Raw genomic sequence first — 18,365 nt, forward strand, 5'->3', positions numbered from 1 at the left:
CATGTGTTTGTAAATTTTCGATGCAATTCTAATCAAAATCTGTGGCCTTTGGTAGAAATTAACTAACAAGCTGACAGTAAAATTCATGAAGCAGCACGAAGGACTTATAGCCAAATTAATCTTGAACAAAGTTGAAAGATTCACACTGCATGATATAAGTATTTCCTATAAAGTTACAGTAATTAAGACTTTGTGATATTGGCATTAGGATAGCCATTTAGATTAGTGAACCAGAGAAGAGAGTCCAGAAATAGACCTACCAATTGATGTTAGGGAAGGGGATGAGATAACTCAATGGGGAAATCATAGTCTTTTCAAAGAATAATATTTGGACAATTTGGATAGCCATGGGAGGAGGAGGGAAGGTCTCGGACCATTATTTTGCCCCATTCGTAAAAATTAACTTGAAGTGGCTTATAGACTTAAATGTAAAAACTGATTTATATAGGGTGTCTGGTTGGCTCAGAAAGTTAAGTGTCTGCCTTCAACCCATGTCATGATCCCAGGTCCTGGGATCGAGCCCTGCATCAGGTTCCCTACTCAGTGGGGAGCCTGCTTCACCCTCTCCCTCTGCCTCTTCCCCCACTCATGCTCCTTCTTTCTCTGTCTCTCTCTTCTTCAAATAAAGGAGTAAATAAAACCTTTTTTAAAAACTGATCCATAAAACTATTTTTTAAAGATTTTTTTCTATTTCTTTTTTTAAAGTAAACTATATGCCCAACATGGAGCTCTAACTTAAGACCTTAAGATCAAGAGTCACATGTTCTACTAACTGAGCCATCCAGGCACTGGCTAATTTTCAAACTTTTAATAGTATACATAAACAAAAATATTACCAACCTTTGGGTAGACATTTTTTTAGATAGGATGAAAAAAACACTTTAAAGGGAAAAAATGGGACTGAAAACGTTAAAACTTATGGTGTTTTTTAAAAGGTATAGTATACACAACACATTGTTTTGAAAATGAAAATGTAAAATACAGATTGGAAGAAAATATTTGCAATACATTTCTCCCTGCTCCATTTCCCCATGTTAAAATTTTTGGTTTGATCAGTGCTCATTATTTACAACATAATGACTTTGTTAAACATTTCACAGTTGAGCTATAATTACATTTCTTTTATTTGACAACTGTTGTTTTTCCTAGATTTAATAGCTGGGGTTTTGTTTGTTTGTTTGCTTGCTTGCTTAACTTAGCTTTCATAGTACTTAATACTTATTGAGTACAGAAGCTTGCTTAAGGATAAAGGGTATATTATGAGAGCCTTTTAGATAATTTCTTGTCGGTGATGAGAAACCCTAGTTGGATGTCAGAGAAATGTCAATCATCAACAAATTTGACACCAAATTCCTAGGATCCTTGAAAGAAAAGAAAGAAAAGGAAATGTTGTATGTCTCGAAATTGGAACATGAGCCCAAAGATTAATGACAGCAGAAGACCAATTCTTGCTACCCCAATTCCTATTTTAGTCACTTTTCATTCCCTTCCTAATAGAACCTCTGTTTTCAACCACCTATGTAAGCTGGAACTGTATATTACTATTTCTGGGCTGCAGCAAGAAATCATTAGTTCATGATTCCAACTTCATTCCAAGTTGGAATTCTTAATACATTTCCCCCAGAAACATTAGTGATAATATCCCATAGTCAGGTTCTATTGTAACTGTAGATTATATAATTTATCTACATTATAGATGAAATAGACTCTGGAGGAAGTAGCTAGTTATAGACTGCATGTAATATTGTTTCTATGAGAAAATGTGTTTCAGAGTACTCCCAAACCAATTTATAAATGGACTTTTGAAATACCACAGTTAATAAATTGGCTACTATGTTGTTGCATAGTAGCCTTGAGACGTCCTTTCTTTGGTTATGTATCTTCTTCACTTATTCAAGAGATATTTATTGAGTGCCTTTTGTTTAGCAAGGATCATGCTTGGTGATAGGAAGGCATGGTGAGCAAGGTACAGTGTTTCCCTCTCAAGGAACTTGTGGTTGTGGTCCATTGGAGAGGACAGTAAAATAAATGTTCAAATACAACACAGTATATTTAGTATTTAAATTAAAAATAGGATGTTGTAGGAGTACTTGGGAGAAGACACTTAGCCTAGTCTTGGAAGCTCAGGAAAGACATTCCAAGGAATGAACAAGGAAAATTTAGCCAACTAGAGTGGAGAGGGGTGAAAAGGGGAGGGCATGGTGTTGATGGAATATTTGTCAAGACAGATGAATACTTTTTGCACACTCAAAAAGATTAACCAGAAATGGCGTATTTAGTGTATCAAAAGTAGGTCATCATAGCTAAGGCATGAAGTGTCAGGGAGGAATTCTGGGACTAGGCTAGAGATCACAGAGAGCAGTAACCCTATCTTAAAAGGTCACATTTCATAGTTTATAATTTATCCTAAGGGTTATGAGCAGTTAGGTATAGTGAAATAGAGTAAAATGATTGGATTTGTGTGTTGGGAAAAGAACTGTAGCTATGTGGAGAATGACTGGAAGGAGTAAGCCTGTAGGCAGGGAATCCAGTTGAGTAGCCACACTGGTAGTCCAGGCTAACAGTGGTGACACTAAACCAAGGAGCTGAAGGTAAAATTATCAGTGTTTCCGGTAAAAAGTCGAGTAGTGAAGGATCCCAGATAATTAGAATTACTTTTCTTCTTCTCTATTGTTATTTTTATTCCTTTGTAATATTTGTTGAGGTACAATGGATGAAAAAAACAAATTCTTTAGATTTAGGATCAGCATAGTACTCTTCTTGGGGAAAAAAGACAGATATAAGTGGTATGGTTTGGCCAACCCTCAGTTATTTTCTGGCACACTGCAACACCTAATTTTTAGAGAAAACCATTTTAAGAGAAATGTCAGTACCTTTTCTGTGATAATGATTAAAGTAGCCCATAATTTTAAATTTCCTTTCACTTTGGGGATGACAGCATTCTTTAATGCCTTAAAAACTTTTTAAAAGGCAAACTGCTCTAAACACATTTCCATTATGCACCGGGTGCATTTCCTCTTTGCTGGCTTGCCTCAGCAGCTTGACACTGGTAGAATCCTATTTATAATATGCAGTGATGTATACATCACGGATGTATGAGGCCACTGTAATATTCCTTGCTGCAGAGGGATTGGGATGTTGTTACCTTGTCCTGTGCTGGTTCTTTTGTATAGCAAAGGGACTCTGACTCTAAACCAGACACATTCTGTCTCCTGTTCATTGATAAGGAGATGGTCACTAAAAGTAAAGTACAAATAAAACAATAAGGCTATCATTTTAGATGAAGAGAGAGATAGTATGTTAGCTGTAAGGCGGTGTAGGGTGAAGGAAGGGTTTAATAAAGATGGAGCAATATCCATTTGAGAAGGAAGAGCAGTGTAAGGTTTTTGAGGTGACAGGAATGGTTCAGTTTGGAATCACAGATGGAGAGATTTGCCTAGAGAAAAGAAGAAATACTTCTCCTGTTATAAAAGGAACGGAAATGGGAATGAGTGAAAGTAACAAAAGGTAAAAATTTTCGTGTGATGAATTATCTTTTCTCTGTGGCAGTGGGACATTTGAAGGCCAAAAGGCATGGGTTCTGATTTTGAAGAAAATAGTAAAGGTTGAAGTTGTTTTTGTAATTTGCTGGGGAAATACAGCAATAATAAGAGCTAACACTTTTATTTTTTGTTATTTTTTAAAAAGATTTTATTTATTTGTTTGACAGAGAGCCAGAGAGAGAGAGATCACAAGTAGGCAGAGAGGCAAGCAGAGAGGGGAAGCAGGCTCCCCGTCAAGCAGAGAACCCAATGTGGGACACGATCCCAGGACCTTGAGATCATGACCTGAGCCAAAGGCAGAGGCTTAACCCACTGAGCCACCCAGGCATCCCAAGCTAACACTTTTCAAGTGCATACCATGGGCCAAGCACTACTCCTTATCTATTTTATGCACTACATCATTTAACTCTCACTACCAGTCCATGAGGAGTTAGGTACCTTTTCCCCCTTTTTTAGATGGAGAAACTAAAGCACAGTTTAAATGACTTGCTCAAGGGCTCAGGTTGTAAATGATAGGAGGCCAGATCTGAACCCAGACAGTCTGGCTCCAAAATACATACACTTGACCATCACTGCAGTAGGATAGCTGAATAAATTTAATATTTGTTCATGGTTTAAGGTAGTATCTTTTTCCTATTAGTGATTTTTAAGCATCCCTGTGCAAGTATGGAGAAGATTTAGAATTTAAAATTCTATGAGATATATATATATATATATATATATATATATATATATATTTCAGTTGGTTAAAATTATATATATTCTGTGTTATAATTTTTAACACCCAAATAAGGTTTATTCATGCTTATGCTGTGGTAGTACAAATTTGATTACTTTATTGACAGGACCAGTAGACAGAGTTGAGAAAGAAATTGAAAATATTTTGAAAATTTAATTTAATTTTATTTTATTTATTTTTTTTTTTAAAGATTTTATTTATTTGACAGAGAGATCACAAGCAGGCAGAGAGGCAGACAGAGAGAGAGGAGGAAGCAGGCTCCCTGCTGAGCAGAGAGCCCGATGCGGGGCTCGATCCCAGGACCCTGAGATCATGACCTGAGCCGAAGGCAGTGGCTTAACCCACTGAGCCACCCAGGCGCCCCAAAAATTGAATTTAATTTTAAAAGAATTAGATTAGCTGTGTTGATCAATGACTTTTATGATCAAACTTCCATGAAATCAACTTTCATGAAAACAACTTTTTAGAAGTCTGTAATATTATTATTAGCTTTACTTCCTAACTTTTAATTGTTTAATGTTTAATGTTTAATTGTGGGTAAACCCAGTAAAATTGTCACCAGGTAGACCCTAAGACCTGATCATTACTGCTAACACGCTTACACCCACCACCTTTATCCCACATTTTTCCTTAAGCTCTTTTTTTCCAGCTTATCTCTTAACTAAGGCAAAAGACCCAATGGGCATAGCATTTGGTGGTGGAAATCAAAACTACCCCTCAAGCAATAATGCCTGCCCAGACCACCTAGGTGGACCATGGAGTGATCCATGAAATGACCAATAGTTATTACCTTTATGTCTTTATAATACTAAAATTTCTGTCCAAGGAGGAGTGCAAACCTCATTTACATAATATACAATGTATATAGAGGCATATTTCCTTAAGGCGCATGCATGACCTTACGCTTACGTCTATATGTAATGACAAGGCTCCCCTTTCTAAATAATCAGCCTAACCCTAAATAAAAGGAACTAATTCACCCTTGCTCTGGGAGTCATGGCTTTGGAAATTATTCCCTGTGATTTCCTTCTTTTGCGTGACAAGTCCTACTGGTATAGTTTCTGTCTGTGACTCACCAACGAGCAGAGTCACACAGTTCAGTTACAAAATATATCTTTTATGGGAATCTTAGGTAGATGATAGATAGATAGACAGGAACAAAGAATGAATTCGATAGAATGATTATTATATTTTGTTCCAAAAAGTTTTATGGAAGGTTTAAGATCCCAGTTTCTTTTGTAAATTGTACTGGTTTAAGTATTAAATTAGGGTTGCCCTCTTTTCTGGTTCTGTAGCCCATCTGATTTACTGTGAAATGGGCTGCTTGTAAAACTCAGTGTTAAAAGATTAGATGTATTAGAAGTGCTAGATTTTCTATCTACAGATAATTTATAAGGGAATAAAAGTTGTAAAATCACTATATGGAAATCTGTTGCACTCCTATACACTGATAATGAAACAGCAGAAAGTGAAATTTTAAAAAATTTATTTATAATTGCACCAAAAACAATAAGATATCTAGGAATAAATGTAATCACAGAGGTAAAAGACTTATATTCTGAAAACTGTTAAACACTGATAAAAAAAGATTCAAGACGATGGGAAGAACTGGACATTCCATACTCATGGGTTGGAAGAACAAATATTGTTAAAATGTCTAACTACCCAAAGGAATCCACAGATTTAATTCAATCCCTATAAAATACCAACAGCATTTTGCACAGAGCTAGAACAAACAGTTCTAAAATTTGTATGGAACCACAAAAGACCTCAAATAGCCAAAGCAAACTGATGGTTACCAGAGTGGAGGGAGGTTGTGGGTATGGGGGATATACCCCCAACTTACCATGATGAAAACAAAAATTTAATGAAATGAGAAAAGAAACATCCCTAGAAATAAGAAAGTAATACTTCTAGTAGTTCACCTAAACCTTCTTTGGAAGTAAAACTATTAATTTCTATGGAAAAATTTTGGTGTGGGGCTGAGTGAAAATGTCCAAGATACTTTCATCATAGTATGGGAACTACCTTTCTTCCTCTGAAGGCTGTCTCCTCCTGGAGGAAAATATTTACTACCAGATTTGAAAATATTTTTTCAGACTGACAAAATGGCTTCTGAATGAAGAGCCATGGGCAAGGGGGAAGGGGTAGCAGAAGATAGATTTTTAGCCTTTCTTTCGTGAGGGTGGGTGAGAGGTGAATAAACAACGCATATTCTCTTTTACTTTTATACTTTCCTTTCCTCTTATAAGATCATTTTAAAGGATAAAAGAGAAGTCACAGTTAGATTAATCACAGATAAATTAGTAAGAAACAGTATAAGGTGAACGAGATAAATGCATTAAAAACAAGAGAAGCAGAGAAGGTATTGATTGGAGAATGGCCAAATAAAATGTGATCTATCCATACCGTGGATTATTATTTCGCAATAAAATGAAATTACTGATACATACTACAACATGGATTGAAAACATTTAAGATTACAGTGTATTAATCATTTTACATGAAATGTCCAAAGGTGTCCAATTCATAAGGACAGCAATTAGTGTTTGTCTCAAGCTCTAGGGTATGATGGCTAAGAGGTGAAGGGTTTCTTCTTAGGATAATGAAACTATTCTAAAACTGTGGTGATGAATACACCACTTTGTGAATACCCTAAAAGCCACTGAACTGTATACTGTAAATGGGTGAATTTAATGGTATATGAATTATATCCTAATAAAGGTGTTGTGTTTTGGGGGTTTTTGTTTCTGTAAAGAACCCAGCTTCTTCTGGTTTTTGCTTTGGGTATGGTAGTTTGCTGCTTGTCCTTACTGGTTTCAGTAGTACCCCAAGATGGCTGCTGCAATTCCTTATATTAAGTACAAACCATAATATCCAAAGCAAGAAAAAGCCTTCCTAAGGGTCCCTTTGTCAGTGAGGATATTTTTGGAAGGTCCCTGCAGACTTCTTCCATTTATTTATTAGTCAAAAATAACTTAGAGGAAGAATAGAAGTACTAGGCTTATTGATTAAGAAAGTTTTGGTCCAGAAGACGTTTTCTTAAAGCATATGGCCACCCCATATGTATATAAAACTGCATTTGCTCTGGAGCCTAAGGACTTCAGAATTTAAGGAGGAGCTTCTTTTGTGCTCACACTCCCTCAATTGGAATTCATAGCAGCTACACAAAACAATAGTTCTGTTACTTATTAAAATGATATGGAAGACTTCATTCAAGATCCTTGCAAAGGAATCAATCTTTTTTACAGTTGTGGAAAGAGATAGTTCAACTCTGAATACAACAAGAACCAGTGGAGATTTATAGCCACTGAGCTGGATAGGGGAGCGGATCAATGAATGCAAAATTACTAAGAGGAGACATTAAGAGCAGGGGGATTCTTGCTCAAGGTAGATCGAAGACTTAGACCTCTTAAGTGGGGGATAAGGAACTTTATCAGATATCAAAAATTGATCAGGTAGCAAGGTTAGGGGCTTTCTTAGCAAACTGACTCATCAGGATTCTTGCTGAGATGGGGCTGTGTAGGCCTGGCCAGGATAGGCTGAGGCCTAGTCAAGAGGGCCTGGGGAAACCCAACTAAAGTTCGGTCAAAAAGAGACTCTGTGTCATAGTGCACATTTGATGTTTTTTTCTTTCTTTATTTCTCCCTTTTATCTTTTGAGTAAAAGCTGACAATTTAATATCAAGTAAGTTTCATCAGGTCTTAATGCAGTTTAGATTTTTCTCTAACTACTTTCACTTCAAAAAGTATGATGTACACCTACTCACTAAAAAAGAAATTTAGCAAATAAATTTACCACATATTATCCTCATTTCTGCATTTCTTTAAATGAGATGTAGTGTGTAGTATTTGTTATGTAATTTAGAGCTTGGACTAACAGACAGTTTTAGTAAGATAAGATTGTGAACACAAACATTTTTTTCAACTTCTACAAAACCTGTTTTGGCATAACCAAAATGCTGCTCAGGACCTGCCATTCCACATAATTTGTATTTGAGATAGTTTGAAAGCAAATCCTGCTCAGCTTAAAATATGACAATGCAATGACAGTTTTTTTTTTTTTAATTTAATTTTATTTTTTTTCAGTGATGCATAATTCATTGTTTATGCACCACACCCAGTACTCCATGCAATACGTGCCCTCCTTAATACCCACCGCCAGGCTCATCCAACCCCCCACCCCCGTCCCCTCCAAAGCCCTCAGTTTCTCAGAGTCCGCAGTCTCATGGTTTGTCTCCCCCTCCGATTTCCCCCAGCTCACTTCTCTTCTCTATCTCCCAATGTCCTCCATGTTATTCCTTATGCTCCACAAGTAAGTGAAACCATATGATAATTGACTCTCTCTGCTTGACTTATTTCACTCAGCATAATCTATTCCCAGTCCAGTCCATGTTGATACAAAAGTTGAATTGGAGGCATAATACTCCTTTGTATATATGAACCATAACTTCTTTATCCATTCGTCTGTTGAAGGGCATCTTGGTTCTTTCCACAGTTTGGCGACTGTGGGCATTGCTGCTATGAACATTGGGGTACATATGGCCCTTCTTTTCACTACATCTGTATCTTTGGGGTATATACCCAGGAGTGCAATTGCAGGGTCATAGGGAAGCCCTATTTTTAATTTCTTAAGGAATCTCCACACTGTTCTCCAAAGTGGCTGCACCAACTTGCATTCCCACCAACAGTGTAAGAGGGTTCTCCTTTCTCCACATCCTCTCCAACACTTGTTGTTTACTATCTTGTTGATTTAGGCCATTCTAACTGGTGTAAGGTGGTATCTCAGTGTGGTTTTTATTTGAATCTCCCTGATGGCTAATGATGATGAACATTTTTTCATGTGTCTGTTAGCCATTTATGTGTATGTCTTCTTTGGACAAGTGTCTCTTCATGTCTTCTGCCCGTTTTTTGACATGACTATCTGTGTTGAATTTGAGGGGTTCTTTATAAATCTTGGATATCAGCCTTTTTCTGTGTGACAGTTTTAATTAGAATAAAATCAGAACAATCCCTTGTATAGTACATTTTAAGATGTACTCCTTTACAGTCCCATATTAAGAACCAAAAAAAAAAAAAAATACTAGAGTTTATTTGTTACATAGACATTTTGGCTCTCTTTCTTGTAGGAAGCAAGGTCTCAGTGATGAAGTTACCAGGCTAGTCCCATGAAACTGTTTAGCCCATTATATAATTGAAATTTGTAATGTTTATATTAACCGTAAGCCTTTCTAAACCAGTGATTAGAAGAGTGGGGAACAGGAGGCTTGGGCTTTGACATCAGCAGTTTTCTGTTGTAATGAGGAAGGGGTGGAGGGGACTCTGGCAGAAATAATTTGCTCTTCAGGCAGGGAATGCATCTGAGACTGGGAGTATAGTGGTTGTATAATTTTAAGTCTGTAATGTGTGGTAAATGGATGTACCTTAAAAATACTCCAACTTGACATGTGTTTTTTGAAAGACTTATCACAGTAAATACAGCACTTTAGTCAAACAAGCAGTTTATTAAAGTGGTTCAGTTCCCATAGCAACGTATCTGGAATTTATAGCTCCTTATTTTGAGAGGACTTCATTTCACTCTCTGAGGCACTGAAATCCAAGGCTAAAGTTCTTAATGGCCTCCAGTCTCATTGGATCATGAATTTCTATTGTTTGGAAAATTTGTACATATAAAATATAACTTGCAAAATCAGTTCTGTGACTTCATGGTGATGTGTATTAATTTTAAATAGGTATTTTTCCATTTGGAAATGCCCCTCTTTAAATTTTTTTTATTACCAAAACTACATATGATCATAGTTTAATGAGGAAAACAGCTATTTGAAAAAAAATAAGTCTTCTAAAGTTATTCCCTGGAGGCAACCATTTTCTGTTCTTTTAGCTGTTTTGTTTTGTTTTGTTTTCAGTATTTACTTCAAATCCCTCAGCAACATGTTTATATTGCTTCTTGGTTTATATTACTGCTTGCTTTGTAATTTTGGCTGTCATCAAATATTTGAGTCTCAACATATTTGAAAATGGCTTTATTCTACTTTTATAATTGATTTTTAATTTGGCTGGGTATAAATTCTTAGAAATAATTTTCTCTCAGAATTACTAATACTGATGTTGAGAAATCCAATGCACTTCAAAGCTTTTATTCTATTTTAATTCTTTTCCTCCACTCCCTGGAAACTTATAGAATTATTTCTTTGTCCCCAGTGTTCTAAAATTTCATGATGATGGACCTTGCACTAGGTCCATTTTCATCCATTGTGAAGGATCCTCAGAGGACCTATTCCATTTTCCATTTTGGAAACTTATGTCTTTAAGTTCTATAAAACTTTTATTATTTCTCTGATTATTTTCTTGCCTCTGTTTTCTCTGTCGTTTCTATAAATTTTATTATTTATGCATTGCCTACTTGTCTTGATCCTCTAACTGTCTTATACATTAAAATTTACTCTATTATTTTTCATGTACTTCCTGGAAGATTTCAACCTCACAACCAGTGAATTTTTAATTTCTGCTATTATACTTTAAATTTCCAAGAGTACTTCCCTTCCTTTCTCCCTTAATCATTCCTTTTTTGGAGCATCCATTTGTTTTATAAATGTAGTATCTTCTGGTTATGCTGATGGGAAATTCGGTACATGGATACAGCTTAGAGACTATGGCCTTCAGTAAAGGACAATCTGGTTGGATGTCTTATGAAGGGACCTCTCTATCAGAATTTTTAGTCTTTTCTCTGTGGCTTGTCTGATTCTCTAGAAAACAATCATTTTATATGATTCTGCTCTCCTGTGTAGAAGGCATAAGCTTCTTTATCTTTTGGGGGACATGGGAGAATAAGAAGGCTGAGGGAGAAGGCAGATGTCAGCATTTATTATGTTATTTTTATTTAATCCCTATGATACTGGAGAATAGTCTACCATCACTGTGGGATTCCTTTATCCAGATACCTTCTCTTTTACCCTCTCTAGAAAATAAATCTCTACCTTTTGCCAGAGTAGGTTGGAGAAGTACTCTATCATCTGGAATGGGTACAGAGAGAATATAGACCAGTGTTGCACATAATCAACTACTTAAATATTCTTTGACCAATCTTACTGTTGTAGCCGTACCCCCAACCTCTCACTCCCCTGGAACAGTTTCCTAAGCCTTTTTTCATTACCATATTCTAACTCACACGCTTCTCAACTTTCCATATTGCTACCTTAGGAGCTGTCAGTTTGGCTAATAATTACCAAACAAATTTTTAGTTTCCAGCGTTTTCTTTCTGTTTCTTTTTACAAATTTATTTATTTGAGAGAGAGAGAGCACACATGCACAAGTTGGGGTGAGGGGATGGAATAGTGGGAAAGAATCCTAAGCAGATTTCTCGCTGAGAATAGAGCCCTATGCGAATCTTGATCTCACGATCTGAAAGCCACCTGAGCCACCCAGGCACCCCTGATTTCCAAGGTTAACCCTTTCCGATTCTGTCTGTACACCTTGCTATACAGCATTGAGGGGGAGTCTAGGTCAAATGTGTTCAGCCTGATTTCTTTTCCCTAAATTTCTAAATAATTAATTTTTAACAGTTAAGAGACTATATTCATGTTTTCGATTTAATTGATGCTCTAAATTTAATTCCTATTTAATTCATCTCATATTCTCATTCTTTTTTTTTTAAAGATTTTATTTATTTATTTGACACAGAGAGACAGAGATCACAAGTAGGCAGAGAGGGAGACAGAGAGAGAGGAAGGGAAGCAGGCTCCCTGCCTAGCAGAGAGCCCTATGTGGGGCTCAATCCCAGGACCCTGGAATCATGACCTGAGCTGAAGGCAGAGGCTTTAAACCACTGAGCCACCCAGGCACCCCTCATATTCTCATTCTTAATAGGTAACTTGTCCTCAAGTTAACTAAGAAAAGTCTTTTTAGTCTGAGCTTTCTTGATTTTCTCCTTTCTACCTCGCAAGTTTCTTCATTTGTCCCGCTGTGCTCTCAGACCTCCCTCTGTTCTCTCCATCCTATCACTCCAACCTCTTCTAAAACCTTCTCCATCCTGGAGACAAGCTAAATCCCTTTATTTTCCAATTCTCTTTGCCTGTCTACACCTTAAATGGCCTGTTCTTAAACCTATCAAAGTTTCTTAGTTAAGAAAATGAATGATTCAACTTTCCTTAACCCTTAAGCTCCAGTCCAAGCTTTCTTATTTTTTAGTTTTTAGTTAGCTAACCCTATTCCACTTAGTCTTTTATATGGGCTTTTTTTGAAAATTACTTGCTAAACAAAACCACCAACCCCTTTTTGGCCACATCCTAATTACTATTTTCCATCAAAACTTTTTCTTCTCTTTATTGTCTTGTTCTTGTTTTACTTCTCAAAATTGTTGGTTGTTTTTTTCCCCTCCTTTGTGTCCTTTTGTCCTTTTTCCCTTTTTCCCTTAGATGTGAGCCTCTCTTTCCCTAGGTTACCTACAGAACAAAGCAGTTGAAAGTTCGTAGAAATTTTTGACTTTTGAAAAGTATTTTTTTGCTTTGTTAAAATAAAGTGATGTTATTTTTTTATTTTTATATTTTAATTATTTTTTCTCAACATAGCACATACCCTCCCCAATGTCTATCACCCAGCCACCCCTCTAGTTCCATTCACGTCATTGCAAATGGCAAGATTTCATTTTTTTTTAAATATTTTTATTTTTTATAAACATATAATATATTTTTATCCCCATGGGTACAGGTCTGTGAACTGCCAGGTTTACATACTTCACAGCACTTACCATAGCACATACCCTCCCCAATGTCCATAACGCCACCCCCTTCTCCCAACCCCCCTCCCCCCAGCAACCCTCAGTTTGTTTTGTGAGATTAAGAATCACTTATGGTTTGTCTCCCTCCCAATCCCATCTTGTTTCATTGATTCTTCTCCTACCCACTTAAGCCCCCATGTTGCATCACCACTTCCTCATATCAGGGAGATCATATGACAGTTGTCTTTCTCCGCTTGACTTATTTCGCTAAGCATGATACACTCTAGTTCCATCCACGTTGTCGCAAATGGCAAGATTTCATTTCTTTTGATGGCTGCATAGTATTCCATTGTGTATACATACCGCATCTTCTTGATCCATTCATCTGTTGATGGACATCTAGGTTCTTTCCATAGTTTGGCTATTGTGGACATTGCTGCTATAAACATTCGGGTGCACGTGCCCCTTCGGGTCACTACATTTGTATCTTTAGGGTAAATACCCAGTAGTGCAATTGCTAGGTCATAAGGCAGTTCTATTTTCAACATTTTGAGGAACCTCCATGCTGTTTTCCAGAGTGGTTGCACCAGCGTGCATTCCCACCAACAGTGTAGGAGGGTTCCCCTTTCTCGGCATTCTCACCAGCATCTGTCATTTCCTGACTTGTTAATTTTAGCCATTCTGACTGGTGTGAGGTGGTATCTCATTGTGGTTTTGATTTGTATTTCCCTGATGCCGAGTGATATGGAGCACTTTTTCATGTGTCTGTTGGCCATCTGGATGTCTTCTTTGCAGAAATGTCTGTTCATGTCCTCTGCCCATTTCTTGATTGGATTATTTGTTCTTTGGGTGTTGAGTTTGCTAAGTTCTTTATATATTTTGGACACTAGTCCTTTATCTGATATGTCGTTTGCAAATATCTTCTCCTATTCTGTCAGTTGTCTTTTGGTTTTGTTAACTGTTTCCTTTGCTGTGCAAAAGCTTTTGATTTTGATAAAATCCCAATAGTTCATTTTTGCCCTTGCTTCCTTTGCCTTTGGTGATGTTCCTAGGAAGATGTTGCTGCGGCTGAGGTCGAAGAGACTGCTGCCTGTGTTCTCCTCAAGGATTTTGATGGATTCCTTTCTCACATTGAGGTCCTTCATCCATTTTGAGTCTATTTTCGTGTGTGGTATAAGAAAATGGTCTCAGTTTCATTCTTCTGCATGTGGCTGTCCAATTTTCCCAACACCATTTATTGAAGAGGCTGTCTTTTTTCCATTGGACATTCTTTCCTGCTTTGTCGAAGATTAGTTGACCATAGAGTTGAGGGTCTATTTCTGGGCTTTCTATTCTGATCCATTGATCTATGTGTCTGTTTTTGTGCCAGTACCATGGTGTCTTGATGATGACAGCTTTGTAATAGAGCTTGAAGTCCGGAATTGTGATGCCACCAACTTTGACTTTCTTTTTCAGTATTCCTTTGGCTATTCAAGGTCTTTTCTGGTTCCATATAAATTTTAGGATTGTTTGTTCCATTTCTTTGAAAAAGATGGATGGTACTTTGATAGGAATTGCATTAAATGTGTAGATTGCTTTAGGTAGCATAGACATTTTCATAATATTTATTCTTCCAATCCAGCAGCATGGAACATTTTTCCATTTCTTTGTGTCTTCCTCAATTTCTTTCATGAGTACTTTATAGTTTTCTGAGTATAGATTCTGTGCCTCTTTGGTTAGGTTTATTCCTAGGTATCTTATGGTTTTGGGTGCAATTGTAAATGGGATGGACTCCTTAATTTCTCTTTCTTCTGTCTTGTTGTTGGTGTAGAGAAATGCAACTGATTTCTGTGCATTGATTTTATATCCTGACACTTTACTGAATTCCTGTACAAGTTCTAGCAGTTTTGGAGTGGAGTCTTTTGGGTTTTCCACATATAGCATCATATCATCTGCGAAGAGTGATAGTTTGACTTCTTCTTTGCTGATTTGGATGCCTTTAATTTCCTTTTGTTGTCTGATTTGCTGAGGCTAGGACCTCTAGTACTATGTTGAATAGCAGTGGTGATAATGGACATCCCTGCCATGTTCCTGACCTTAGCAGAAAAGCTTTCAGTTTTTCTCCATTGAGAATGATGTTTGCGGTGGGTTTTTCATAAATGGCTTTGATAATATTGAGGTATGTGCCCTATATCCCTACACTTTGAAGAGTTTTGATCAGGAACGGATGCTGTACTTTGTCAAATGCTTTTTTAGCATCTATTGAGAGTATCATATGGTTCTTCTTCTTTCTTTTATTGATGCGTTGTATCACATTGATTGATTTGCGGATGTTGAACCAACCTTGCAGCCCTGGAATAAATCCCACTTGGTCGTGGTGAATAATCCTTTTAATGTACTGTTGACTCCTATTGGCTAGTATTTTGGTGAGAATTTTCGCATCTGTGTTCATCAAGGATATTGGTCTATAGCTCTCTTTTTTGATGGGATCCTTGTCTGGTTTTGGGATCAAGGTGATGCTGGCCTCATAAAATGAGTTTGGAAGTTTTCCTTCCATTTCTGTTTTTTTGGAACAGTTTCAGTAGAATAGGAATTAGTTCTTCTTTAAATGTTTGGTTGAATTCCCCTGGGAAGCCTTCTGGCCCTGGGCTTTTGTTTGTTTGGAGATTTTTAATGACTGTTTGAATCTCCTTACTGGTTATGGGTTTGTTTAGGCTTTCTATTTCTTCCTGGTTTAGTTGCGGTAGTGTATATGTTTTAGGAATGCATCCATTTCTTCCAGATTGTCAAATTTGTTTGTGTAGAGTTGCTCATAGTATGTTCTTATAATAGTTTGTATTTCTTTGGTGTTAGTTGTGATCTCTCCTCTTTCATTCATGATTTTATTTATTTGGGTCCTTTCTATTTTCTTTTTGATAAGTCTGGCTAGGGGGAATCTTATTAATTCTTTCAAAGAACCAGCTCCTAGTTTCGTTGATTTGTTCTATTGTTTTTCTGGTTTCTATTTCATTGATTTCTGCTCTGATATTTATGATTTCTCTTCTCCTGCTGGTTTTAGGGTTTCTTTCTTGTTCTTTCTCCAGCTCTTTTAGGTGTAGGGTTAGGCTGTGTACCTGAGACCTTCCTTGTTTCTTGAGAAAGGCTTGTACCGCTATATATTTTTCTTTCAGGACTGCCTTTGTTGTGTCCCACAGATTTTGAACCGTTGTGTTTTCATTATCATTTGTTTCCATGAATTTTTTCAATTCTTCTTTAATTTCCCGGTTGACCCATTCATTCTTTAGAAGGATGCTGTTTAGTCTCCATGCATTTGGGTTCTTTCCAAACTTCCTCTTGTGGTTGAGTTCTAGCTTCAGAGCATTGTGGTCTGAAAATATGCAGGGAATGATCCCAATCTTTTGATACCAGTTGAGACCTGATTTGTGACCCAGGACGTGATGTATTCTGGAGAATGTTCCATGTGCACTAGAGAATAATGGGTATTCTGTTGCTTTGGGATGAAATGTTCTGAATATATTTGTGATGTCCATCTGGTCCAGGGTGTCATTTAAGGCCTTTATTTCCTTGTTGATCTTTTGCTTGGATGATCTGTCCATTTCAGTGAGGGGAGTGTTCAAGTCCCCTACTATTATTGTATTATTGTTGATGTGTTTCTTTGATTTTGTTATTAATTGGTTTATATAGTTGGCTGCTCCCACGTTGGGGGAATAGATATTTAAAATTGTTAGATCTTCTTGTTGGACAGACCCTTTGAGTATGATATAGTGTCCTTCCTCATCTCTTATTATAGTCTTTGGCTTAAAATCTAATTGATCTGATATAAGGATTGCCAATCCTGCTTTCTTCTTCTGATGTCCATTAGCATGGTAAATTGATCTGATATAAGGATTGCCAATCCTGCTTTCTTCTTCTGATGTCCGTTAGCATGGTAAATTGTTTTCCACCCCCTCACTTTAAATCTGGAGGTGTCTTCGGGCTTATAATGAGTTTCTTATAGGCAATATATAGATGGGTTTGACACCCTGTGTCTTTTGATTGGGGCATTTAGCCCATTAACGTTCAGGGTAACTATTGAGAGATATGAATTTAGTGCTATTGTATTGCCTGTAAGGTGACTGTTACTGTATATTGTCTTTGTTCCTTTGTTCCTTTGTTCCTTTCTCATCTACCACTTGTAGGCTCTCTCTTTACTTAGAGGACCCCTTTCAATATTTCCTGTAGAACTGGTTTGGTGTTTGCAAATTCTTTCAGTTTTGTTTGTCCTGGAAGCTCTTTCTCTCTTATTCTATTTTCAATGATAACCTAGCTGGATATAGTATTCTTGGCTGCATGTTTTTCTCATTTAGTACTCTGAATATATCATGCCAGCTCTTTCTGGCCTGCCAGGTCTCTGTGGATAAGTCTGCTGCCAATCTAATATTTTTACCATTGTATTTTACAGACTTCTTTTCCCAGGCTGCTTTCAGGATTTTCTCTTTGTCACTAAGACTTGTAAATTTTACTATTAGGTGACGGGGTGTGGACCTATTCTTATTGATTTTGAGGGGTGTTCTCTGCGCCTCCTGAATTTTGGTGCTTGTTCCCTTTGCCGTATTAGGGAAATTCTCTCCAATAATTCTCTCCAGTATACCTTCTGCTCCCCTCTGTCTTTCTTCTTCTTCTGGAATCCCAATGATTCTAATGTTGTTTCGTCTTATGGTGTCACTTATCTCTCGAATTCTCCCCTCGTGGTCCAGTAGCTGTTTGTCCCTCTTTTGCTCAGCTTCTTTATTCTCTATCTTTTGGTCTTCTATATCGCTAATTCTTTCTTCTGCCTCATTTATCCTAGCAGTGAGAGCCTCCATTTTTTATTGCACCTCATTAATAGCTTTTTTAATTTCAACTTGGTTAGATTTTAGTCTTTTATTTCTCCAGAAAGGGCTTTTATATCTCCCAAGAGGGTTTCTCTAATATCTTCCATGCCTTTTTCGAGCCTGGCTAGAACCTTGAGAATTGTCATTCTGAACTCTATATCTGACATATTACCAATGTCTGTATTGATTAGGTCCCTAGCCTTCAGTACTGCCTCTTGTTCTTTTTTTTTGTGGTGAATTTTTCCGCCTTGTCATTTTGTCCAGATAAGTGTATATGAAGGAGCAAGTAAAATACTAAAAGGGTGGCAACAACCCCAAGAAAATATGCTTTAACCAAATCAGAAGAGATCCCAAATCGTGAGGGGGGAGAAAGGGGATAAAAAGAGGCTCAGAAAGAAAAAAAAGAAAAGAAAAGAAACAATTAAGAAAAGAAAATGAATAAAGGAAATGTATAAAAAAGAAAAATATATATATTAGATAAACTAGTTAAAAAAACGTTAAAAAAGAAAAGGGTAAAAGTTAAAAAACATTTTAGCA

At 36.9% G+C, this 18,365-nt stretch overlaps 1 protein-coding gene across 5 annotated transcripts in view; it reads left to right on the top strand.

Moving 5' to 3' along the window:
* The window catches only part of ZRANB3 (zinc finger RANBP2-type containing 3), a 332,973-nt gene that overhangs the window by 255,575 nt on the left and 59,033 nt on the right, over positions 1-18,365 (top strand). The gene's annotated exons all lie outside the window — the stretch shown is intronic.

This window comes from Mustela erminea, chromosome 8, assembly GCF_009829155.1.
Source record: "Mustela erminea isolate mMusErm1 chromosome 8, mMusErm1.Pri, whole genome shotgun sequence".
NCBI classification, from domain to species: Eukaryota; Metazoa; Chordata; class Mammalia; order Carnivora; family Mustelidae; genus Mustela; species Mustela erminea.